This window comes from Pan troglodytes, chromosome 4 (genome assembly GCF_028858775.2).
Source record: "Pan troglodytes isolate AG18354 chromosome 4, NHGRI_mPanTro3-v2.0_pri, whole genome shotgun sequence".
Classification (NCBI taxonomy): Eukaryota; Metazoa; Chordata; class Mammalia; order Primates; family Hominidae; genus Pan; species Pan troglodytes.
This window is the reverse complement of record NC_072402.2, coordinates 151814173-151840820: the sequence shown is the minus strand read 5'-3', so window position 1 is coordinate 151840820 and position 26648 is coordinate 151814173. Positions and strand designations below refer to the sequence as shown.

The 26648-nt window shown below is 43.3% G+C and overlaps 1 protein-coding gene across 1 annotated transcript in view; it reads right to left on the bottom strand.

Moving 5' to 3' along the window:
• The window catches only part of GALNT10 (polypeptide N-acetylgalactosaminyltransferase 10), a 326091-nt gene that overhangs the window by 273365 nt on the left and 26078 nt on the right, over positions 1-26648 (bottom strand). The gene's annotated exons all lie outside the window — the stretch shown is intronic.

The window sequence follows — 26648 nt, the reverse complement described above, 5'->3', positions numbered from 1 at the left end:
TAAATACCTTTCTTTCTTTCCTTCCTTCCTTCCCTCCTTCCTTCTTTCTTTCTTTCTTTCTTTCTTTCTTTCTTTCTTTCTTTCTTTCTCTCTCTCTCTCTCTCTTTCTTTTTCTTTCTTTCTCTCTGTTGGCTTTTTTTTCAAACGGAGTCTCACTCTGTCTCCCAGGCTGGAGTGCAGTGGCGCGATCTCGGCTCACTGCAACCTCTGTCTCCTGGGTTCAAGCAATTCCCCTGCCTCAGCCTCCCGAGTAGCTGGGATTACAGGTGCTCACCACCATGCCTGGCTAATTTTTGAATTTTTAGTAGAGATGGGGTTTCATTTTTGTTGGCCAGGCTGGTCTCGAACTCCTGACCTCAGGTGATCCACTCAACTTGGCCTCCCAAAGTGCTGGGATTATAGGCGTGAGCCACTGCATCCAGCTTTTCTTCCTTCCTTCCTTCATTTCTTCCTCCTTCCTTCCTCCTTTCCTTTCCTTTCCTTCTTTTCTTTTTTTTGAGACAGGATCTTACTCTGTCACCTAAGCTGGAATACAGTGGTGCCATCAAATGGATCACTGCCATCTCATACTCCTGGGCTCAGGCAATCCTCCCACCTCAGCCTCCCAAGTAGCTGGGATTGTAGGTGTGCACCACCATGCCCAGCTAATGTTATTATAATTATTTATTATAATTATTATTGTATGTAAAGTCAGGGTCTCCCTATGTTGCCCAGGCTGGTCTTGAACTCTGGGGCTCAAGTGATCCTCCTGCCTTGGCCTCCCAAAGTGCTGGGATTACAGGCATGAGCCACTGTGCTTGCTGACTATGCGTAAGGGACTTGCACATCTGTAGATTTTGGCATTTGCGGGGGTCCTGGAAACAATCCCCTGCAGATACCAAGGGATAGCTGTACTGTGCCAGATGGCAAGGATACAGTAGTTGAATGAAGTAGGCTCAGTGTATGTGTTATCTATTGCCGCATAACAATAAAACCACAAACTTAGAAGCTTAAAATAACATACATTTATGATCTCAGTTTCTTTAGATCAGGAGTCTGGGTACAGATTAACTGGGATCTCTCCAAGGCTACAATCAAAGTGTCAGTTAAGGATGGGTTCTTATCAAAAGATTTGACTGCGGAGGATCTAACTCCAAGTTCATGTAGTTGTTAGCAGGGTTTGGGTTTTGCAGGCTATGAGGCTAAGAGCCTCAATTTCTAGCTAGTTGTGGCTGGAGGCCACTCTCAGTTTCTTGCCATGTGGCCCTCCCCAACATAGCCACTTGCTTCATCAAAGCTAGCAAGGGAAGGAGCCTAGCAAGACAGACACTGCAATCTTACATAATATAATCATAGAACTGGCCTCCCATCACCTTTGCCATATTGCATAGATTAGAAGCAAGTCACAGTCCCCTGCCACACTCTAGGGATGGGAAGATTACATATGGATGTGAGTACTAGGTCTACTATACCAGTCTCTGCTGTCACTCAGTTTACAGGGAAGATAGCCATAAAATATAATTACTATGAAGTGTGATTCCGGCTATAAGAAGGGAAGAACTTAGGTAATGTCTCCCTCACTCAGTGTAATGAAGGATATTTAAGCAAGAACTTTGAGGAACTGCTCAAATAAATTGTGGGGTAAGTGTACATGGGAGTTGGGGGTAAGTGGGAAGTAGTGGGAGTATATGATGCACAGAGGGTTCCAGGAAGAGGAGTTCTCAACTCATAAAATGTTAGAGCAATGGCCAGGCACGGTGGCTCACGCCTGTAATCCCAGCATTTTGGGAGGCCGAGGCAGGCAGATTGCTTGAGCTCATGAGTTCTAGACCAGCCTGGGGAATGTGGTGAAATCCCCGTCTCTGCAAAAAAATACAAAAATTAGCCAGGCATGTTAGTGCACGCCTGTAGTCCCAGCTACTTTGGAGGCTGAGGTGGCAAGATGGCTTGAATCCAGGAGGCAGAGGTTGCAGTAAGCCGAGATTGTGCCACTGCACTCCGGGCTGGGTTATAGAGCCAGACTTTGTCTCAGAAACAAACAAACAAGCAAACAAACAAACAAAAAACTGTTAGAGCAAAAGAGACATAGTGATTATCTAGTCTCCTGGTTCTCAGTCTGGACACAAGTCAGAATCACCTGAAGAGCTTTATAAACCACTCATGAGCAGGTCCACCCTAGAGACTATGAAGAATTGGTCTCAGGTGGGTCCAGACACTGGCATTTCTTAAAGCTCTCCAGATGATTTTAATGTGTGGTCATGGTGGAGAACTACTGCTCTGGTCTAAATTATTTGATTTTATATGTAAGGAATTTGAAGTTCAGAAAGGAAACAGGCTGAGTGCTGAGGCTCATGCCTGTAATCCTAGCACTTTGGGAGGCTGAGACAGGCAGATCACTTGAGGTAAGGAGTTCAAAACCAGCCTGGCCAATATGGTGAAACCCGGTCTTTACTAAAAATACAAAAAAATTAGCTGGGCATGGTGGTGGGTGTCTGTAATCCCACTACTTGGGAGGCTGAGGCAGGAGATTCGCTTGAACCTGGGAGGCAGAGGTTGCAGTGAAGTTGAGATCATTCCACTGCACTCCAGCCTGGACGGCAGAGTGAGACTCCATCTCAAAAAAAAAAAAAAAAAAAAAAAAAAAAGAAAGAAAGAAAAGAAAGGAAACAGATTTGTCCAGGGATACGCAGCTCCTATTTGACAAAACCAGGGTGGGTATGTCACTGAGCTGGGAGGTATAGGAGATCTGCTCCTGCTACCAGCAGGTTTCTGTCCCTTTCTCTCTCTAGGACTCAACGTCTCTATCTGTAAAAGGATATGAGACAGACAGTCTCAGAGCCCCTTCTAATACTGGCAATTCTCTAATTCTATTTGGTTAAGTACCAGCTCCATACTAGCAGCTGACCTGAAACTGGCACCCAGCTGTCTCCACTCTGGGATGTGTCACTGGAAACCCAGAATCAGTAATGTTGGGGACCATGGCCAAGGCCCTTCTTTGAGTGAGGCTGCCTGATAGATTGGATGTTCCTGAACTTGCCCTTTTACTAAAGATAATTTTGTCTACTGAAGCATGTGAGAAGTTCACCCAGCAGGAATCTGCTCTGGCTGGGTTTAATCTATGATGTGCTTATTAGGATTAGGGTTTTAATTAAAATTGACATTTCAAAGACTACCTATGAAGAGGCCCTGTTTTAATGAAAAGCAATTCATAATGGCATAGGTAATCTTCTCATGTGACTAGGCAGGTGACTGTGGAATTCAATTCTCTTCTCCCCTGGCTACATTCACCCATTACCTGCTGGTGTTCGTGGACCCTTCTGTGCCGAATCATCAGCAAGGCAGGGGACAGTGCCGTGGGGGCAGAGACAGTATTATTCTGGCCTCCTGGGGACCAGAACTCCCCTCCAGCTCTGGACAAATGTGTTGAGTTTCCTCACATGTAGAATAAACTGCTCTATTACCTACTTAAAAAAAAAAAAATTTGCCGAGCACTTATTCTGACTTATAACTCTTAGTCTTTCTCCTTGTGGGATTCACACAACTGGGGGTGGGGCGGGTGGCATGGAGCAGAGGCAAGAAAATCAATGTCCAGCAGGCCCTATCTCAGTGGCTGGCACATAGGAAACTCTTGTGATATTTATTGTATCCAGACGCTGTGGGAGCCCAGAGGAGGTAGCTTGAAATCACATAGGGATGGGGGAGGTAGATAAGCCATGCCTCCCAAAAGTACAGTCATTAATTAATTCTCCACATATTTATTGAGCACTGATTATATGTTAGGAGATGGGGATAGAGGGGTGAACAAGGCATTGATAGTGACCTCGTCTTTACAGAGCCTACCTTCTCATGGGAATAATACTTATAGTAATGGTAATTGTAGTAACAATGGCTTCTATTTAAAAAGCACTTCCTCACTAACAACCTTATCATATAGGTACTTTTAATATTTTCCCCTTTTACAGATGAGGAACTGGAAGCTCATGGAAGAGTTGAGGACCTTGCCCAAAGCTGCCCGGCTAGGAGACGACAGAGCTGGGGATACCCGCCCTGCACTGGGTGAATCAGAGCCTGAACCATGAACCACTTTACTATTCTGGTTTAGGATTGCAGTCACGCATAAGTGGTGGAGGGGTTAACCCATTGAGAGAACAAATATGTGTAAGTGTGTACCCGGGCATGTGCATGTGTGTGTGAGAGATGGTGAGAGAGGGAGAGAAAGTACACTGAACAGCCACAGTGCTGTTCCCAACCAAGTCCTCCATACAGCCCAAGAACATGCCCTCTCCTCACTCCATGCTGTACTTGGTGATGCGGAGGGACCAGTCTTTTAAGACATCTGAAGGGTTAGCTGGGTGCTGTGGTGTGCATCTGTAATCCCAGCTCCTTGGGAAGCTGAGGCACAAGAATCACTTGAACCTGGAAGGTGGAGGTTGCAGTGAGCTGAGATTGCACCACTGCACTCCAGTCTGGGTGACACAGTGAGACCCTGTCTCAAAAAAAAAAAAAAAAAAGACATTTGAAGGGAAAGATGCCGCCTGCCCTTATTTGAGGGATGGCAAAAATTAATGGCAGCATATTAAGGTGAAATCTAAAAACAGAGAGGGATTCAGCTCATCAAGAAGCCCAAATGGGTCAGGCGGGGTGGCTCACGCCTGTAATCCCAGCACTTTGAGAGGCCAAGGCAGGCGTATCCCGTATCGCTTGAATCTAGGAGTTTGAGGCCAGCCTTGGGAACATGGAAAAAACCTGTCTGTACAAAAAATACAAAAATTAGCTGGGTTCCTAGGCGTGCACAGGTTAACCTAGCTACTTGGGAGGCTGAGGTGGGAGGATCATTTGAACCCAGGAGGTTGAGGCTGCGTGAACCATGACTGTGCCACTGCACTCCAGCCTGGTTAACAGAGTGAGACTTTGTCTCAAAAAAAGAATCCCAAAAGGCCTGGTATCCTTCCTCAGCCCTCAGTGACCTTGCCTGGGAATGAGGCAGAGTCAGTTTGGGGTGTGTCCTGGAGGAGGCCATGGTGCATGGACCAGAATCACATTCATAAGTGACAAGGTCAGGACTGAAACTAAAGTCCTGCTCTTCACAACTCCAGATTCAGAGTTCTGTCCCATTATTCCAGGTTGACATGGCCCCAGGGGAGGTGACCTCTCATCAGAAATATTAGAGAGCACCCACGCATGGCATGTGGGCTGAGCCACATATAAAATGTTTTTTTCCCTAAAATTAATGAGATAATTAATTGACTGAACATTTATTATTTATCAGACACCCTGCCAAGTATTTTTAAGACATTACTCATCCAGGTGGCAAACCCGTACCAGACATTGGATTTACAGCAGAAAAAAAGACAGGCAAGGCCTCACCTCACAGCCATGCTTATTATGTTCCTTATTTTACAGATGAGGAAACTGAGGCCCCAAGGGGATAAGGAACCTCCCAAAGTCACAGAGGTAGTAAGTGGCAGAGCTGAGATTGGAGCCCCAGTCTGCCTTCCCCGTCTCAGTATTCGGCCTCTCCTTGCAGTCCCCAGAATTTACTCAGCGAGTAGTTTGGTTTGGTTCTTTGTTCCGAAAGCCAGGCTCCCTCGAAGTGCTTTTCCATATTCCCATGACCCAGCCAAACGTTACTTCCTTGCTACCACTTAGTCCGAGGGCAGACTTTCCAGATCTTTTCCTCCTGCCTGTATATCTTTCCATTTCACTCAGGCTGCTGTGAAAAACCATCCTTAGCACCACCCCACAGCACTTGTTTCTTCTGTTGAAATACTCTTCCGTTTCCTTTTCCAACTTCAGAATGTCTAGTCACCTTTGAGACCCAGTTCAACTTCCCCCTCCCCTGGGAAGCCTTCCCTGATTATCTGAAGTAGAGAGACTGTCCTTGGTGCTACCCCAACACCCACCCCGACTGGAGCACTTCTCATGGGTGTCTTGGCATATTCATGTGCGTGTCTGTCTTGCCCATTTGCCTGTAGGTTCTTTGAGGACAAGGACCACCCGTGCAGCCCTAATTGCTGTTGTGTCCATAGTTCCTGGCACACACTATGTGTTCAGTAAATGCTCGTGGAATGAATGCATGAGGAGAGCACAGCCTCTCTGTCTTCTGGTCTACAGCCCCACTACAGACCTCCCATAGTCCAGCTCTGTTCTCACTCTTTATCCTATCTGCTGACTGTGAGCTTAGGCCTTAGATGCTTCATTAACTAATAATAATGAGTCACTGTACCAGCCTCGGGAGCATTGTAAATGATACAGTGTCAGGAGAAGGCTGTGGGATGTGGAATTTCAATGAGGCTGGAGTGGTTCTTGAAACAGAGAAAATGTCACGTGCAATCTTTTTCTCTGTGATGGCTCCCATATGCCAGGCTTCAAACACGAACTTAGAGCTCTTCCATTATTCCATTCCAGTTCTAATTCTAGGCTGATGGTAGGGATTGCAAATTAGCACCACATGCCAGGTGTGGTAGGCTGAATAACAGTCTCTGAAAATATATCTATGTCCTAATCCCTGGAAGCTGTGAATGTCACCATATGTGGCAAAAGGGACTTTGCAGAGTGATTAAGTTAAGGATCTTGAGATGTGGAGGTTATCCTGGATTATCTGCATGGGTCCTAAGTGTACATCATAAGATCCTTACAAGAGGCAGAGGGAGATTAGACGACAGAAGAGGAGAAGATGATAGGATGATGGGAACAGAGATTGGAATGATGTGCTTTGAAGAGGGAGGACGGAGCCATAAGCCAGGAAATACAGTAGGCCACCAGAAGCTGAAAAAGGCAAGAAAAGAGATTCTCTCTTTAGGGCTTCCAGAAGGAACCAGCCCTGCCACCATCTTGAATTTAGCCAAATGATACTGATTTCAGACTTCTAACCTGCAGAAGAGTTAAAAGAATACATTCGTATTTTAAACAGCAAGTGTACGGTAATTTGTTACAGCAGCGACAGGAAACTAATACATCAGGCAGGCTACTACTCCCTGTCTTGGAGAACCTAATAGAATGCTGTATTCGTTTGTGGCTGTAGCCTCAGACTTATTCCTAATATAATGCTTCTGGCAGTCACTAACAACTGATCAGAGTTGGGAAGGGCAGATGAAACCCATTTGCTATCCGTGAACAGGTCCAAATATTGCCTTCAGTGGATAGGAAAACGGAAGCCTAGAGGGTGAAGCCCAGAGCCCATTAGTGGCAGGACTGTCTTTTGCAGGCCAGATGATTTTCCCTATGTCAGACCCTCAAAAGCCCAGGTTGGTAGAGAAGTATCAATGGTGACACAGCATTCTGGCTTGGATTCAGCACCCCTGCAGGAATCCTTTCTTTTTCCCTGAAGCCAGGGCTGCTTAAAGAAATGATCCTTCTGGGGCTTTTGTCTGGCTTCACTTACTGTCATCTCCTGGAAGGCCAGGCTCCACTGCACAAACTGGGTGAGATCCCCAGAGTCTCATGACAGGCTTTGCCAAGAACTGGCCTATCAGGGCAGATTTAGTCACCAAAGCTCTGGATGGAGATTCCAGCCACCCCGCTAATGAAGTACCAGGGGAATCTTTCTGCTTTGCTCTAATCTCTCCCTCAGGAAAACTGAGCTTGTGAAGTGAGTCTTTAGGAAAGCTGAGAAAACTGTCATCTGAGAGGTAGATTCTGGGACATTAGCCTCCCCAGCAGGTGGTAAGGTTACAACCTCACATAAAACAATCACTCCTTCACTCAGATTTATTAGGCAAGTGCTCTCTAGGGGCTCAGCCTCTGGCTGAGCAGGTCATCTTCTGCTCAAAGGCCCTCAGAGACTCCCCTCTGCTTGCCAACATTTTGCTCACGAGGACATTCCCAGCTCTGTTTCATTGGGCTGCACCCTTCCTTTCTGGCCTTATTTTCCACTATTTGTCCTCTAGTACTAACGCTACAGTCAAACTCACAGTTCTCTAAGGGGGAAATGGCTTGCCCATTAGTAACAGGGCTGAGGTCAGACTGAGAAGGCCCAAGACCTGGCCATGCTTTCTATTTTTCTTCCAACACACAACCAGGCAGGAGACAGGACACTAGTCACATACAAAATTCCCAAATTCAAGTTGTAGTCTTGATTTTTATGATTATAAAATCCCATCAAACAAATCTTATTATTTGGCTTTGTAGGTACTATGGGCTAAATACAGAGAAAAGGTTTTGCACGTTGAGTTGAGAAATCTGGGTTTTGTTCCTGTCCCTGCCCTAAGAAGACTGTGTGACCTTGGGTAGTCAGTCCCTTCATCCACCCCAATCCACTTCAGTTCTGTGCAATCAATGGGCTGGACTACATGATCTTTAAGTTCCCTCCAGGAGACATTTCTATGTTTCCCCAACAGCCTGGACATGAACCCTACAAACTAGTAAGGAAGAATTCTCTCAGGGTGGGTGGTAACTGGGCAGGCCTGGTGAGGAATGGCCAAATCCAGGAGTTTGGCTCAGCAGAAAGAAGGGATTGTTAGCAGGGTTGCACACAGGACTGGAAAGAAAAAGTGGAATTGTGAGTCTTGGCAGAGTGAGAAGTCAGCTAACAGTGAACTTAAGCCATTCACTCCCAAGATGTTCAGGAGCCCCACTCCGTGCCACTGAACTGGATGTGGGGGATACAGCAGTAGGTGAAATGGAAAAGGTTCTTGATCTCAAACAGGCACTTCGGGTCAAGTGGGAGAAGGCAGGTATTTAAACAGGCAATCACCATACAGAGTGATGGGGCTGGGAGAGGAGATGCACAGAGCCACAGGAATAGTAGAAGGGACCCTGTCATGCTGCAGGAGGGGCCAGAGAAGGTCATCTGGAGGAATCCACCCTTAACCTGAGATATTTAGTCATTTGCGAATGAATAAGACAGAAAGGGTGTTCCAGGCAAAGGTTCAGTCTAGGCAGAAAAATGGCCTCCAAATCTTGGAGCTCAGAGACTAGCTAGAGTGATGGACAGAGGAAGACTGCAAGTGAGGGCTGGGCCTGGAATACAGGCAGCTGCTTTGTAGCCAGAGGCAGAGATGGAGCTAGGATAATGGGCAGCCATCTGCCTGGCCCTTTAAGGCTTACCAGTGTTGATGTAAATATGGGCTGGACTCTGTAGCCTAAGCAGAGGGCAGGGGTTTGAGATCCTCAAGATATAAGACTGAGGCTGTAGGAGTTGAAGAGCTGAAGGTTGAGTGAGGGCAACAAGGCTAACAATAGAGGAAAGAGAGAAGCGGCTGGATGCCAGTGAGGGAAGGGAATGAACCCTCGTTGGAAACTTCCTCTGAAGCTTGGGGCTTAGCCTCAGTTTTTTCATCTCTAAAATGTGGCTTGCCCACAGGACTATAGTAAGAATCAAATAAGATCATGTATATTTAATACTTAGCAAGAAGCCTGACATACAGTGGGTTAATAGATCATAACTATCTTTATTACTATTACATGTACATTCATTCAACAAATATTTATTGGGTGCCCTCTATGTGCCAGCTAGGTGTTGGGATATATCAGTGAACAAAACAGACAAAAATCCTTGTTCTTGTGGAGTTTACATTCTAGTGCATCCTCATTTTATACTCATAACCCTATGAAGAGGGTCTTCTTACCCCTATTTCATAGGTGAGGACTGGACATGGACAGGCTAAGGAACTGGTCCAAGGTGATAAAGCTAGCAAGCAGCAGAGGTAGGATTGGAACCCAAGTCCATGTGGCAGCACACCCAAGGCTCCTCCACTACCCAACCTTACCTCTATCTAAAAGACAACACAGAAATAGCAATTGCTTGAACAGTATCAATTATATATTTCCAACCCAATTTTCTGGGATTAAAGTTCTGACTTTAAACCCTCTGTCTCCTCTTTCCTGGAAGACACAGGTATCCATCAGGCCAGGGTTTGGATAGGGAAGATGTGATCGCTTTACCCGTTGAGCCTACAGAAGAGGCCAATGTGAGCTGGAGTAGTGGGCAAGGTTTCCTGGAGGAGGCTAGACCTTTGGCAACAGGGAAGGGAAAGGGCCAGTGAGGGACTGAGCATGAGTTAAACAAGAATCCAGACTGAGGGAATGCACAGTGTGTGGTGTTCTGTGTAGGAATGACATAAGTATGTGCATGAATTGATTGTGTCAACGAATATTTACTGAACACCTAATGTGCCAGATACTGTACTAGGTGCTGAGGAATCACAGCGTAGGTATACTGGGTTCCTGCCCTCACGAAGCTTACAGTGTGAGGGGGAGGAAGGGAAGGGAGGGAGAGTAAGGTGAAGGATAGGATTGAGAGCCATTGTTGGGGCGGCACATGCAGATAAGGGCATTTATCCCAACAGAGACCCATTTCCTTCCTTCTTGCTCCCCCAGGTTTGCCTCTTGGTTCTGTTCCTCCTACTCATGCTTCTGCAAACCAGCAGGGAAGCACAGACTTCTGGAAGCTGCTGATGGGCTCAGGGAGCCCCGCATGTCAGAGTGGAGGCCTCATTGAGAGCAAGGCCCCTCACTTATCCTTTGGGTGATGTTCCCTTTTGGTGTGGGTCTTTTATCTACTAGCTCAGTGCAGACAATTGATGCTAATCCAATCTTCTGGGACCAAATGAAACAGCCTGCATTTAAAGGGCTGGAGCTCTCTTTTCTGATTACCAAGCGACCTACATTATCACTCTCACCCCAGCCTGCCTGGGAGGGCACTGACATTGACAAAGCCCAACCAAGCACTCTCTCTGCTGGGAACTGGCTACAATTTCTCCTGAGCTTGCCAAGCAGTGAGGAGACTGGGGCAGTGGGAACCTGGCCAAGGATTCCAGAGGCCTGGTTCTCGCCCCAGATCTGCAATGAACTCCCTATGTGACCCTGGGAATGTCTATTCCCATTACTACCATCCCACGATCCTCCAAGCCTCAGTTCCCCCCATGCTTTTTCTTTCTTTCTTTTCTTTTCTTTTTTTTTGAGATGGAGTCTCGCCCTGTCACTCAGGCTGGGGTGCAATGGCATGATCTCAGCTCACTGCAACCTCCACCTCCCCGGTTCAAGCGATTCTCCTGCCTCAGCCTCCCAAGTAGCTGGAATTACAGGTGTGCACCACCATGCCTGGCTAATTTTTTGTATCTTTAGTAGAGATGGGTTTTCACAATGTTGGCCAGGCTGGTCTCGAACTCCTGACCTTGTGATCCACCCACCTCGGCCTCCCAAAGTGCTGGAATTACAGGCGTGAGCCACCGTGTCTGGCCTAGCTTTTTTTTTTTTTTTTTTTGGAGACAGAGTCTTACTCTGTCTTCCAGGCTGGAGTGCAGTGGCACTCATCATAACTTTGAACTCCTGGGCTTAAGCAATCCTCCGCCTCAGCCTCCCAGGTAGCTAGGTCTATAGGCCTGCCCCACCATGCCCAGCTAACTAAAAAAAAAAAAAAAAAAAAAGTTTTTTGTAGAGATGTTGTCTTGCTATGTTGCCTAGGTGGGTATCAAACTCCTGGCCTAAAGCAATCCTCCTGCTTTGGCCTCCCAAAGCACTAGGATTATAGGTATGAGCCACTATGCCTGGCCAGTTTCCCCATTTGCAACATAAGGAGGTTGAACCAGACCATCTCAAAGGTCCTTTCCTGCTCCAAGATTCTAGGTCATTCAATGACACAGCTCATACTTACTATTACAGCCTGAAAAAGTCTCCAAGACAACTCCAGAACCCATATGATGGGTATGAAAACTTATGATGGTTAATAGCATAGGGATGTGTGTGTATGTGTGTGTGTGTACTTGAACATTCCCAAGGCATATTGAATTTAAAAGTCAACTTACAGGATGGTTTCTGTGGTGTCATACCACATACATGTGTTACATACATACTTTCACATATGCACATGCCTAGAATTTTCACATATCTCTGGGAGGATACATAAGAGCCTGGCAACCGTGGAGGAAGGGAACTGAGTGTCCAGGAAGGAGATTTAAATTCCACTGTACCTTTTTGTACTTTGTGATTTTTTTAAACCATGTGTGCTGCTTTAAAAATTAATAAATGATCTTAAAAATAGAGCACAGATTTTGCCATCAATTCATTTATTCACTTAAATATTTATTGAGCATCAATTATGTAGCAGGTACTGATATAGGAAATGCTAAATAAGACAACCTCTGCCCTTAGGAAGCCTACATTCTAGATAATAACAACCAAATGAATACACGAATAAATATGTAGTATAATATCAGATAGGGATAAGGGGCATGAAATACATACGACAGACTTGAATGTGAAGCCTGGCTTTGCCACTTACAAATTGTTTGACCTTGAGTAGGTTTCTTCACCTTTTCGATCCTTAATTTTTTTCCTCTCTCAAATGGGGTTAATAATAAGTCTACCTCATGGGTAGTTATAAGAATTAAATGAAACGAGTAACAGGACTTGGGATGTAATATGTGCTTAGTAAGTGTTAGTTATTGTTGTGTTTAAGATTACTGGGGGAGAAGTCTGGAGGAGAATGGACATGGCCATGAGCTTTATAGGGACTTGAAGGAGGTGGGGATGGGCAGACATGTAGGAAACAGAGCAAGGAGGGTGGATCTAGGAAGAGGTGAACAAACTGGGCTGGTTGAAGGGAGCGGGTGGTGATACATAAGAAGAGGAGGGGTGTGAGGGACCCAGCCTGGGAAAGAGAGGTGGGTTTGGAGCCTTAACAAGCACACAGCCTCAGGCAGCTGTCCCAGAATGCCTGGTCTAGTCAGAAAATGTGGGGTGCAGGTTAGTGAGGTGGGAGCCCACTCATCCCATCTTTAGAGCCCAGGGACAGAGTCATCTAAGTATCTTGGCAGGTCTGGGTGTCTGATTAAAACAAAACATCCAAGTGTTAAAGATAACAATTATTCTAATAATTGTTAATAGCCTCTGAGTAAAGTCTGCCTGTCTTTAATGTTAATATATACTAATAATATAATATATAATTATAATTATATTACAATATATAATAGCTTGTTAAAGACAGGCAGACTTTATTTAAAGGGTACTACAATGGGGTTTTGCAGTAGAAGAGAAAGATCTGGCTCAACTCCGAATACAACAAAGAGTGGGGCGGGGTCAGTGAATGAAAATTTATTAAGGGGAAACATCAGGGCTGAGGGTAGACTCTGGCTAAACCAACCTAACAGGATTCTTACTGAAGGCAGGCCAGAGTTACCAGACATCATCTGGGGATGGTAGAGGGTGAGGAAGCTGATCAGATATCAATCAAATATTGAGGGTGGTGGATTCTGATTAAACTGGTTTAGCAGGATTCTTGCTAAAATTGGACAATGCAGAGGCAAACACGGAAGCCCAGAAGTCAGGGCCTAGTTGAGAAGACAGTCCAGAGGAACCCAAGTATAGTTTGGTCAAGGAAGAATCTTTGCCACAAGTATCTTCATGTTATGCTTATAGGCTGCTGGCAGGGTCCATTCAAATCTTTACCCCATCCTCTATGGTGACGCCAGACTCCTCACTATTAGAGTCACTCCCTGTGTGCAGGGCGGTTGACAATGCCTGGGTGACACTATGTCAGAAGGTCTTCGCTAAGAATCTGGATGCAACCTAGGAACATAAAGGGAGGGTTTTCCCCAGGTGTTCCCAAGCCTGGCCGGGCTTCAGACTCACTGAAGGAGCTGGTTACAGCATAGACTCCTGGCCTCAATTATTGAGAGCTTGCTCAGTAACATAGGTTGGGGACACACTAATGTCTCCTTGGAGGCCACACTGCCATGCCCAAGTAAATGATATGTGCTTCTGAGGCATATGGGCTTGGGAGTATTTCCTTCTCACTCAGCCAGATTTTGCTATGGGCCAGAGTCAAACTACGAGATCTATCTGTGATAGATAGAAACAACACGGTCACTTACTCAGTGATTTAAAGCTTGTTGGGTATATGTGCATTTATGTGTGTGCATGCGTCCATGCGTGTTTATGCATGTGCATGCATGTGCCTATGTATATTTGTGTGTGTGTGATATGGAGTAAGAACAAGGGCAAAGGAAAGGAGCACAGGCCTGGTGGGGAGAGACAGCCAGAGAAGTGAAGTGTTTGCATCTCAAGAGAAAATGAAATTCAAAGAGAAAATTATTGCCCTGGGGGACTCTGTGAATCTCACCTGCGTTCAGTGAATCTCAGTGAATTTCATTCAGGGAAGCTTTTTATGTAAATCCACGCAAACAAATTCTGGGCCCTGTTTGGCGTCCTGGGAGAGTTGACTCCATTTCAGGAGCTGTGGGGGGAGATGAACCTAGCAGGAGGTCCCTCCTGAAACCCAAAGATAAGAGGCCAGCCATGGTCCACAGGGCTCATTTGACGCTTCCTGGTGATAGCTTCTTAGGCGAAAAAAAAAAAAAAAAAAAAAATCCATGACTTTCTGACACAAACCCAAAATGTCAAAGTTTTTTCAAATTATTTTTGAGCAGCAAGATCCCGTTTTGCCCAAAGGAAGATTTAAATGGAGCCCTGAGATAGAAAAGAGAAAAAAAAGCAAGTTGCTCCAGTCCACGGATGAAAATGGGGACAGGGTCACTCTGCCCCATTCACTCAGATGATGCCCATCTCCCTTCACTCATACAACAGAGGTAGCAGCACAGATTAAAAACCTTGCGCTCCTTTATCTTCCCCACTTTATAATGGACAACCTTCCCAGGCTCCTGCTGCAGTACCTACCTGGTAGTCCTTTGCACTCATCTGGGGCCACTTGGGGCTCAGTGCTGCCCTTGGCTGAAGGACCAGTTCTTCCTGGGAAAAAAAGGAAGCTTAGAGGCCATGGCCAGCGATGACTTGCTGATTCCTGGTTGTATGCCTTTGCCTCACTGCCAAGGACATAAACTTTGAAGTCAGAGGTTTGAATCCTTGCTCTGTCACTTAAAGCTGTGTGATCTTGGGCAAGTCACTTAACCTCTCTGAATCTCTGAATCTTCCATAAAATGGACATCGTTCTCACATCTCAGGTTTGTGTGAAGAGTAAAGGGGTTACTAAATGGCAGGAGTAGCAAAGGCACATGCCTAAGTGCCCCAGGAAAGTTATAGAGATGAGTGATTGCTAAGTGGTGGCAAGCAAGGGAGCACAACCTTGAAGAAGAAGCCACCGCTCGGTACTAGCCGGTTGTTCCTGGTGGGAAGGCAGGTTCAGCAAATGCCATTTTCCCAAATTTCCAAAAAAACCCAAAAAAAACGAAAACCAAAAAACAAAAAACACCACCCACAAATTCAGAGTTGTATATAAAACTAACTTTTAGACCTTGACAACTAATTTCCAGTTTGTAACCCAAACAAAATACACATGGAGGGCCAGGGGCTTGTAACCACAGGTGCCGAGTGACAATCGCTGGCACCTAGGAGTACATGAGCATGCTTCCTCTACCTTCTCCCCTTGTCACTATGTCCGGTCTGCCTGTTGAGCTCTGAGTTTTCCTTCTGGGAGGATGAAGAGATCTCTGTAAGTATGCCCAGCTGAGCCTGGGTCTCCAGCCACAGGTGCCCTGACCTCCCCCACGCTCTGGTGTGTTTCCTTTTGGACAATTCCAGGTGGGGTGAAGGCAGCTCAGCAGCTTCAGGGTGTGTGGGGGACCGGTAAGCTGCTTCAAAAGTGCCGTCTCCACTTCCTGCCTCTTAAATTCAAAGCCAGCCTCTGAAGGAGTGAAGGGTCTTTGCTTCAGGCACCTGAACCATGTTGTAGCAGGATTAATCATCCTCTCGGAAAGGTACTCCCTGGGCCTCCAGTGGTGTCCTTGGAAGATACGTGTCTGGAGTTGGTCCAGCTGCCTTTCACATCCCTGTGCTGGGGGATGTGTGTGTGTGTGTGCGTGTGTGTGTGTGTGTGCGTGTGTGTGTGTGCGTGTGTGTGTGTTAGCAAGGCTCGGGTAGGGACACAAGGAGATTGGTCTTTATTTTTTTCCTTCCTTCCTTTCTGTCCTCCTTCTCCTCATTTTTTTCCTAACAAAAGTCTTTTGTAGAAACGACGTATACTCATATATACTCTTTTTCCTAACCATAGGCTTTTGTAGAAATGATATATACTCACTGAAAAAAATTTCACTCAGAAATTTTAAACAAAGTAAGAAAAAAGCAAAAACAAAATGAAACAGAAAACATCGCTTCCCAGAAAAATTACTGACAACTCGGTATCTTCCCAGATGTCTCTTTATATATAGATAAACTGATACAGAAATGAGTATTTAATTTTACATAGTTGGGCTCATAAAATATCTGTGCAGTTGTGCAATATGCTGTTTCTGCTCAAAACGCACGTTGGCAGTTTATTCAGATCTGCACAGTGGCTGTGGTTGCAGAATCTTTCAGGGATGTGGCATAGATTTATTTATCAGGTCCCCTGTTGTGAAGATGCACACACTTGCTCTCTCAGTCCCCAGAGCTTCTCTAAACTCAGAACACATCACCTCCCATGCATGGACATTGGCACAGCTTCCTAACTGGCCTTCTGGCCTCCAGGCCTCCCTGAAAATCCGTGTTCCACACTGTGGCCAGAGCTAGCTGTTAACCATGCCCATCAGGTCATGCCACTCCTCTGCCTAAAACCCTAGAATCTATTCCCATCGCTCTTAAAACAAAACCCGGGCCAGGCGCGGTGGCTCACGCCTGTAATCCCAGCACTTTGGGAGGCCGAGGCGGGCGGATCACGAGGTCAGGAGATCGAGACCATCCTGGCTAACACGGTGAAACCCCGTCTCTACTAAAAATACAAAAAATTAGCCGGGCGTGGTAGCGGGCGCCTGTAGTCCCAGCTACTCGGGAGGCTGAGGCAGGAGAATGGCATGAACCCAGGAGGCGGAGCTTGCAGTGAGCCAAGATCGCGCCACTGCACTCCAGCCTGGGCGACAGAGCGAGACTCCGTCTCAAAAAAAAAAAAAAAAAAAAAAAAAAAAAAAACCCAAACCCTTAACCATAGCCTAACATGACTAACAGTTTCATGATCTGGGCCTCCCTACCTGGCTTCCTCTGACCTTTTCTCCTGCCAGTCCAAGATCATCCATTCCCGCCTCAGAACCTCTGTGCTCACAGCTCTGCTGGCAGCCTTTCCCCTGGACCTTTGCTAACTGGCTTTTTCGCCACTCAGGTCTCAGCGCTCAGGGCTCCTTCCTCACTCAATCAATGCTGATCCTCTTCTCCTTGCCAGTCGTTGTGCCATTACTCTGTTTTAAAATTTTCTTTAAAACGGTTATTTCTATGTGAAAATATCTTATTGATTTGTTTCCATGTTTATTGGAAACAAAAAGTTTGTTTAACTTTGATTACTATTGATAACTTATTTTTCCTGGTTATAGTCTCCTTTTTTGTTAGATCGCATGTTTAATAACTTTTAATCATAAGATACATATCGTGGATGTTACGTTGTTCAGATTCTGGAATTTGATGTCTTCCTTTAACGAGTTTAAGTTTTTTGGGGGTCGGGGTGGGGAACAGGCAGTTAATTTGCTAGCATATCAAAAGCCTCATCCTTTAAAGTCTTGTGTGTGTGTTTTTTTAAGCGTTGTAAAGATGTGTCTAAATTAATTCTTTCTCTGGAACTAGAATAGCCCTATACTCTAAGCTGTGGCTTTTCTAGAATCTCAGTTGAATGAATGCTTAGGGTGTTAGCAGATCTCTCCATTCTGGACAATCAGAACTCATATGTCACCCAGAACTGTGACTTTGGAATCTGCATTCAGCTTTCAGTTCCTTTGTAGCTGTTCTCTGCCAGCCTTTGCAGAATCTAGTCCTGTGCATTTATTTTTTACATTTGGCTAAAGACCTAAGGGGACCCCCATCTACCAATGCAGATTTCAGAGCTCTTTCTATGCGCAAGTCCTTCGTGTCTGGTACCCAGACCTGCAATTCCAACTGGCTTAGCAGCCTTGAACTCTAATCTGTGCCTGCTCATCTCTGCAGAACTTCTATGCTCTGCTTGAAGTTCACCTCTCTGCGTTGTGTGGTCTGGAGCGGTGCCTTCTAGTAGAAAGCCAGGGCAACTATTTTAAATGTTGCACAACTGCAACATTTAAAAATAGTTACTTTAATATTTCTTAATTGGGGAAGGGCTGGTCCAAACCCAGTTATTATAGCACGGTTTGAAGCAGAAGTTGTATTTTTTATTTTTAGGAATTGCTTTTTATAATTTAAGTTTGTAATTGTATTAAATATTTACATGATTCCAAGTCAAATCTACCAAACAAGATTATCCACAGAAATCTAGCTTGTAATTCTGTACCTTCTACTCTATTCTCTTTATCTCTTTATATTTAGCGACTTAAAATAATGGTGATGGTTTATTTTTTATTCTTTCTTTTTAATATAAGCAGGTGTGTGTGTCTGTGTATGTTTCATATTCACCCTTTACTTACACAGTAGTACACTCTAAATACTTTCCTCTAGCTTGCATTTTTTAAATGTAACTGTGTATTCTGATGATCACTCCACACTAGTATAAAGAGATAGTGCTCATTCCTCCTTTACAGTTTTACAGTCCTCAATTGTAAGAATGTCTAACTTGTCCTGTTTTGCTCAGGATTTCCCGGTTTTAGCATTGAAAGTTCTGGACAAACCAAGCAGGTTGGTTACCCAGTATGAGTATATTATAGTTTGTTCGATTAGTCTTTCTTGGATAGAGATTTAGATTGTTTCCAATCTTTTAATACCACAAATAGTTCTTCAGCGAATAGCCTTGTGCATACATCTCTTCATATTTTACCAGTGTATTTTTTTGTTGTATTTTTTAAAAATAGGATTGCTGGTTCAAAGGTAAATGTGTATGTAATTTTTCCAGATATTGTCAAATTCTTCTCCATAGGGATTGCATAATTTTGCATTTAGACCAGCAGATCTTGAGAGACTGTTTCTTCAGAGATTTACCAGCAGAGAATTTGTCCAACTTTTGTCTTTTTCCAATTGAATAAATGTGAAGTTATACCCCCAGATATAGTTTTAAAATGTACACTTTTCTTATTATGAGCAAGTTTGAGTATATTTCATAAGGTTAAGAGCCACTTGCACTTCTTTCTTTGTGGACTGTTGGTACAATTATGCAGCCTATTTTTATATAGGCTTATTGAACTTTTTCCTCTCCAATTTTAGAAGCTCTTTATATATTAGATATATGAATTCTTTCTCTGTGACATAAGCTGTAAATATTATCCCCAGTTGGTCATTTATCTTTACCCTTTGCTTGTAACATCTTTTGCTATACAAAAATTTTTTGAATGAAATCAATTTATATTTTCTCTTACTGCTTATAGATTTTGAATACAGTTAGTAATGGTTTCTCCATTCCCAGGCTATAGAGGAAGCCAACTATGCTTTCTTCCAGTACTTGTATGGTTTCATATTCTTACACTTACACTTCTGATCCATTTGGGATTTATCTTGGTGAATGACATGAGGAATGAATCCAATTTTAGCTTTTTTTATATGACTATATGACTCTCTAATTATCTCAATATCTAAAAGTCTATTACTTTCCCACTGATTTGAGCTGTTGCCTTTATAATATTTTACATTTGCATATGCAATTGGGTCTTTTTCTGACTTTCCTATTGTTTCATTTCACTTATAGAGGCTTTATAGCATGCTTTAGTATCTGTTAGGGTAAGCCTTCCTCTTTGTTCTTCCTTTTTGATTTTCCCCACTATTCTGATTTGTTGTTCTTCCCAATGAACTTTATAATCAATTTGTTCAGCTGCGGGAAAAAGGAAAACCTGATGGTATTTTTATTAGGATTGCCTAGAGTTTATAAATTAACTTAGGGACAATTATTATTTTTATGATGTGAATGCTTTCTATCTAAGAACACAGTATCAGATGACATTTTTTATGACCTCACCAGATTAGGGAGTTGATGAAATGCTCTGTTAATCATGCAGCCAAGGACCACTGGGTTTTACAACTCCTCCTGAACCCATGCCTATGCCACCTCCTCCAGGTAGCCTGCTTTGTTTTCTAGGGAAATGATCTCTCCAGTCTCACATTCACAATTTTGACCATAGGTTCTATCTGTATATATGTGTACTCTATTGTCTCTTCTGGGCTAAGAGTTCTCTGGGAACTGGGTATGTATTGTAAATCACTATAATACTAATAAATGCTAAGTTAAGAGTAGGGTCTCTGAGCTGGGCCCTTCATATCTGTTATCTCACAGCCTTTCCCAGTTATCTCACAGCCAAAGCTAGCCCGTGTGCTTGGTCAACCTGGAAATTTTAAACATTCCAGTTTAGTTGCCAGCATTTAAAAATTCTGAGATTTGACCCCAAAATATAAATGTTCAGATTCTTTAACAGGAAAAGAAGTTGGCCGGGCACAGTGGCTCATGCCTGTAATAGCACTTTGGGAGGCTGAGGTAGGTGGATTGCTTGAGCTTAGGAATTCAAGACCAGTCGGGGAAACATGGCAAAACCCTGTCTCTACAAAAAATACAAAAACTAGGTGTGTATGGTCGTGCACACCTATATTCCTAGCTACTCAGGAGGCTGAGGTGGGAGGATCAACTGAGCCTGGGAGGTCGAGGCTGCGGTGAGCTGTGAGTACGCCACTGCACTCCATCCAGCCTGGGTGATAGGGAGACCCTGTCTCAAAAGAAAAAAAAAAAGAAAGAAAAAAATTAAAAGAAGTTCTGGCCATGCTGGGCCACATTTCTACAAGGCACCAACAACTAGTTGGATATGAGTACAAGCTTAGCTCAGAGATACTGTGGGTTCACTTCCAGACCACTGCAATAAAGCAAATATTTCAATAAAGTGAGTCACACTTATTTTTGGTTCCAAATAAAAAGGTAATATTTATACTATGTTATATAAAAAGTTATGTTTACGCTATACTGTAGTTTTTTAAATGTCCAATAGTACTATGTCTAAAAAAAGTACATCTCTTAATTAAATACTTTATTGCTTAAAAAAAAGATCATCTGAGCCCTCAGCGAGTTGTAATCTTTATTATTATTATTATTATACTTTAAGTTCTGGGATACATGTGCAGAACGTGCAGGTTTGTTACATAGGTATACACGTAACATGGTTGTTTGCTGCACCCACGAACCCATCATCTACATTAGGTATTTCTCCTAATGTTATCCCTCCTCTTGCCCCCTACCCCACCGACAGGCCCTGGTGTGTGATGTTCCCCTCCCTCTGTCCATGTGTTCTCATTGTTCAGCTGCCACTTATGAGAACATGTGATGTTTGGTTTTCTGTTTCTGTGTTAGTTTGCTGAGAATGATAGTTTCCAGCTTCATCCATGTCCCTGCAAAGGACATGAACTCATTCTTCTTTATGGCTGCATAGTATTCCATGGCATATATGTGCCACATTTTTTTTTAATCCAGTCTATCATTGATGGGCATTTGGGTTGGTTTCAAGTCTTTGCTATTGTAAATAGTGCTGCAGTAAACATACATGTTCATGTGTCTTTATAGTAGAATGATTTATAATCCTTTGGGTATGTACCCAGTAACGGGATTGCTGGGTCAAATGTATTTCTAGTTCTAGATCCTTGAGGAATAGCCACACTCTCTTCCACAATGATTGAACTAATTTACGTTCCCACCAACAGTGTAAAAGTGTCCCTATTTTTCCGCATCCTCTTCAGCATCTGTTGTTTCCTGACTTTTTAATGATTGACATTCTAACTGGAGTGAGATGGTATCTTATAGTGGTTTTTTTTTTTTTTTGAGACAGAGTCTCACTCTGTGCCAGGCTGGAGTGCAGTGGCACAATTTCCGCTCACTGCAACCTCCACCTCCCGGGTTCAAGTGATTCTCCTGCCTCAGCCTCCCACGTAGCTGGGACTACTGGAGCCTACCACCATGCCCAGCTAATTTTTGTATTTTTAGTAGAGACAGGGTTTCACCATGTTGGCCAGGAAGGTCTCGATCTTTTGACCCCGTGATCCGCCCGCCCCAGCCTCCCAAAGTGCTGGGATTACAGGCGTGAGACACTGCGCCCGACCATCTTATTGTGGTTTTGATTTGCATTTCCCTAATGACCAGTGATGGTGAGCTTTTTTTCATGTTTGTTGGCTGCATAACTGTCTTCTTTTGAGAAGTGTCTGTTCATATCCTTTGCCCACTTTTTGATGAGGTTGTTTGTTGTTGTTTTGTAAATTTGTTTAAGTTCCTTGTAGATTCTGGATATTAGACCTTCGTCAGATGGATAGATTGCAAACATTTTCTCCCTTTCTGTAGGTTGCCTGTTCACTCCGATGATGGTTTCCTTTGCTGTGCAGAAGCTCTTTAGTTTAATTAGATCCCATTTGTCAATTTTGGCTTTTGTTGCCATTGCTTTTGGTGTTTTAGTCATGAAGTCTTTGCCCATGCCTGGGTCCTGAATGGTACTGCCTAGGTTTTCTTCTAGAATTTTTATGGTTTTAGGTCTTACATTTAAGTCTTTAATCCATCTTAAGTTAATTTTTGTATAAGGTGTAAGGAAGGGGTCAAGTTTCAGTGTTCTGCATATGGCTAGACAGTTTTCCCAACACCATTTATTAAATAGGGAATTCTTTTCCCGTTGTTTGCTTTTGTCAGGTTTGTCAAAGATTGGATGGTTGTAGATGTGTGGTGTTATTTCTGAGGCCTCTGTTCTGTTCCATTGGTCTATATATCTGTTTTGGTACCAGTACCATGCTGTTTTGGTTGCTGTAGCCTTGTACTATAGTTTGAAGTCAGGTAGCATGATACCTCCAGCTTTCTTCTTTGTGCTTAGAATTGTCTTGGCTATACAGGCTCTTTTTTGGTTCCATATGAAATTTAAAGTAGTTTTTTTCTAATTCTGTGAAGAAAGTCAGTGGTAGCTTGATGGGAATAGCATTGAATCTACAAATTACCCTGGGCAGTATGGCCATTTTCACAATATTGACTCTTCCTATCCATGAGCATGGAATGTTTTTCCATTTGTTTGTGGCCTCTCTTATTTCCTTGAGCAGTGGTTGTAGTTCTCCTTGAAGAGGTCTTTCACATCCCTTGTAAGTTGTATTTCAAGGTATTTTATTCTCTTTGTAGCAATTGTGAATCATGAGTTCACTCACGATTTGGCTCTCTGTTTGTCTATTATTGATGTATAGGAATGCTTGTGGTTTTTGCACATTGAGTTTGTATCTTGAGACTTTGCTGAAGTTGCTTGTCAGCTTAAGGAGTTTTGGGGCTGAGATGATGGGGTTTTCTAAATATACAACCACGTCATCTGCAAACAGAGACAATTTGACTCCCTCTCTTCCTATTTGAATACCCTTTATTTCTTTCTCTTGCCTGATTGCCCTGGCCAGAACTTCCAATACTATGTTGAATAGGAGTGGTGAGAGAGGGCATCCTTGTCTTGTGCCAGTTTTAAAAGGGAATGCTTCCAGCTTTTGCCAATTTAGTATGATATTGGCTGTGGCTTTGTCATAAATAGCTCTTATTATTTTGAGATATATTCCATCAATATCTAGTTTATTGAGTGTTTTTACCATTAAGGGGTTTTGAATTTTATCAAAGGCCTTTTCTGCATCTATTGAGATAATCATGTGGTTTTTGTCATTGGTTCTGTTTATGTGATGGATTACGTTTATTGATTTGTATATGTTGAACCAGCCTTGCATCCTAGGGATGAAGCTGACTTTATTATGGTGGAAAAGCTTTTTGATGTGCTGCAGGATACAGTTTGCCAGCATATATTTTTTTTTTGAGATGGAGTCTCACTCTGTCACCCAGGCTGGAGTGTAGTGGCACGGTCTCGGCTCACTGCAACCTCCGCCCCCTGGGTTCACACCATTCCCCTGCCTCAGCCTCCCAAGTAGCTGGGACTACAGGCACCCGCCACCATGCCCGGCTAATTTTGTTTTTGTATTTTTAGTAGAGATGGGGTTTTACTGCGTTAGCCAGGATGGTCTCAATCTCCTGACCTCGTGATCCGCCCACCTCGGCCTCCCAAAGTGCTGGGATTAAAGGCGTGAGCCAACATGCCCGGCCTTGCCAGTATTTTATTGAGGATTTTCGCATTGATGTACATCAGGGATATTAGCCTGAAATTTGTGTGTGTGTGTGTGTGTGTGTGTGTGTGTGTGTGTGTGTGTGTGTCTGCCAGGTTTTGGTATCAGGAATGCTGGCCTCATAGGCCTCATAAAATGAGTTAGGGAGGAGTCTCTCTTTTTCTATTGTTTGGAATAGTTTCAGAAGGAATGGTACCAGCTTCTCTTTGTACCTCTAGTAGAATTTGGCTGTGAATCCATCTGGTCCTGGGCTTTTTTTGGTTGGTAGGCTATTAATTACTGCCTCAATTTCAAAAGTTATCATTGGTCTATTCAGGGATTCGACTTCTTCCTGGTTTAGTCTTGGGAGGGTATATATGTACAGGAATTTATCCATTTCTTCTAGATTTTCTAGTTTATTTGCGTAGAGGTATTTATAGGATTTTCTGATGGTAGTTTGTATTTCTGTGGGATCAGTGTGAGATCTCCTTTATCATTTTTTATTGTGTCTATTTGATTCTTCTCTCTTTTCTTCTTTATTAGTCTGGCTAGCAGTCTATCTATTTTGTTAACCATTTCAAAAGACCAGCTACTGAATTCATTGATTTTTTGAAGGGTTTTTCGTGTCTCTATCTCCTTCAGTTCTGCTCTGATTTTAGTTTTTTCTTGCCTTCTGCTAGCTTTTGAATTTGTTTACTCTTGCTTTTCTAATTCTTTTAATTGTGATGTTAGGGTGTCGATTTTAGATCTTTCCCGCTTTCTCCATGGGCATTTAGTGCTATAAATTTCCCTCTAAACACTGCTTTAGGTGTGTCCCAGAGATTCTGGTACATTGTGTCTTTCTTCTCATTGGTTTCAAATAACTTATTTATTTCTGCCTTTATTTTGTTATTTACCCATTAGTCATTTAGGAGCAAGTTGTTAAGTTTCCAGGTAGTTGTGCAGTTTTGAGTGAGTTCCTTAATCCTGAGTTCTAATTTGATTGCACCGTGGTCTGAGAGACTGTTTGTTATGATTTCCATTCTTTTGCATTTACTGAGGAGTGTTTAACTTCCAATTATGTGGTCAGGTTTAGAATAAGTGCTCTGTGGTGCTGAGAAGAATGTATATTCTGTTAATTTGGGGTGGGGAGTTCTGTAGATGTCTCTTAGGTCTGTTTGGTCCAGAGCTGAGTTCAAGTCCTGAATGTCCTTTGTAATTTTCTGTCTCGTTGATCTGTCTAATATTGACAGTGGGGTGTTAAAGTCTCCCACTATTATTGTGTGGGAGTATAAGTCTCTTTGTAGGTCTCTAAGAATTTGTTTTATGAATCTGGGTGCTCCTGTATTGGGTGCATATATATTTAGGATAGTTAGCTCTTCTTGTTGCATTGATCCCTTTACCATTATGTAATGCCCTCTTGTGTCTTTTTTGATCTTTGTTGGTTTAAAGTCTGTTTTATCATAGACTAGGATTGCAACCTCTGCTTTTTTTTGCTTTCCATTTGCTTGGCAAATATTCCTACATCCCTTTATTTTGAGTTTATGTTTGTCTTTGCATGTGAGATGGATCTCCTGAATACAGCACACTGATAGGTCTTGACTCTTTATCCAATTTGCCAGTCTGTGTCTTTTAATTAGGGCATTTAGCCTATTTACATTTAAGGTTAATATTGTTATGTGTGAATTTGATCCTGTCATTATGATGCTAGCTGGTTATTTTGCACATTAGTTGATGCCGTTTCTTCACAGTGTTGATGGTCTTTACATTTTGATACGTTTTTGCAGTGGCTGGCACTGGTTTTTCCTTTCCATATTTAGTGCTTCCTTCAGGAGCTCTTGCAAGGCAGGCCTGGTGGTGACAAAATCCCTCAGCATTTGCTTGTCTGTAAAGGATTTTATTTCTCCTTCATTTATGAAGCTTAGTTTGGCTGGATATGAAATTCTGGGTTGAAAATTTTTTTCTTTAAGAATGTAGAATATTGGCCCCCACTCTCTTCTGGCTTGTAGGGTTTCTGCAGACAGACCCACTGTTAGTCTGATGGGCTTCCCTTTGTGGGTAACCTGACCTTTCTCTCTGGCTGCCCTTAACATTTTTTTCCTTCATTTCAACCTTGGTGAATCTCATGATTATGTGTCTTGGGGTTGCTCTTCTCAAGGAGTATCTTAGTGTTGTTCTCTGCATTTCCTGAATTTCAATGTTGGCCTGTATTGGTAGGTTGGGGGAAGTTCTCCTGGATAATATCCTGAAGTGTGTTTTCCAACTTGGTTCCATTCTCCCCGTCACTTTCAGATACACCAATCAAATGTAGGTTTGGTCTTTTCACATAGTCCCATATTTCTTGGAGGCTTTTTCATTCCTGTTCATTCTCTTTTCCTCTAATCTTGTCTTCACACCTTTTTTCATTAAGTTGATCTTCAATCTCTGATAGCCTTTCTTCTGCTCGATCGATTTGGCTATTGATACTTGTGTATTCTTCACAAAGTTCTCATGCTGTGTTTTTCAGCTCTATCAGGTCGTTTATGTTCTTCTCTAAATTGGTTATTCTAGTTAGCAGTTCCTGTCACCTTTTATCAAGGTTCTTAGCTTCCTTGCATTGGGTTAGAACATGCTTCTTTAGCTCGGAGGAGTTTATTATTACCCATCTTCTGAAGCCTACTTCTGTCAATTCATCAAATTCATTCTCTGTCCAGTTTTGTTCCCTTGCTGGCAAGGAGTTGTGATCCTTTGGAGGAGAAGAGGCTTTCTGGTTTTTATAATTTTCAGCATTTTTGCGCTGGTTTTACCTCATCTTTGTGGATTTATCTACCTTT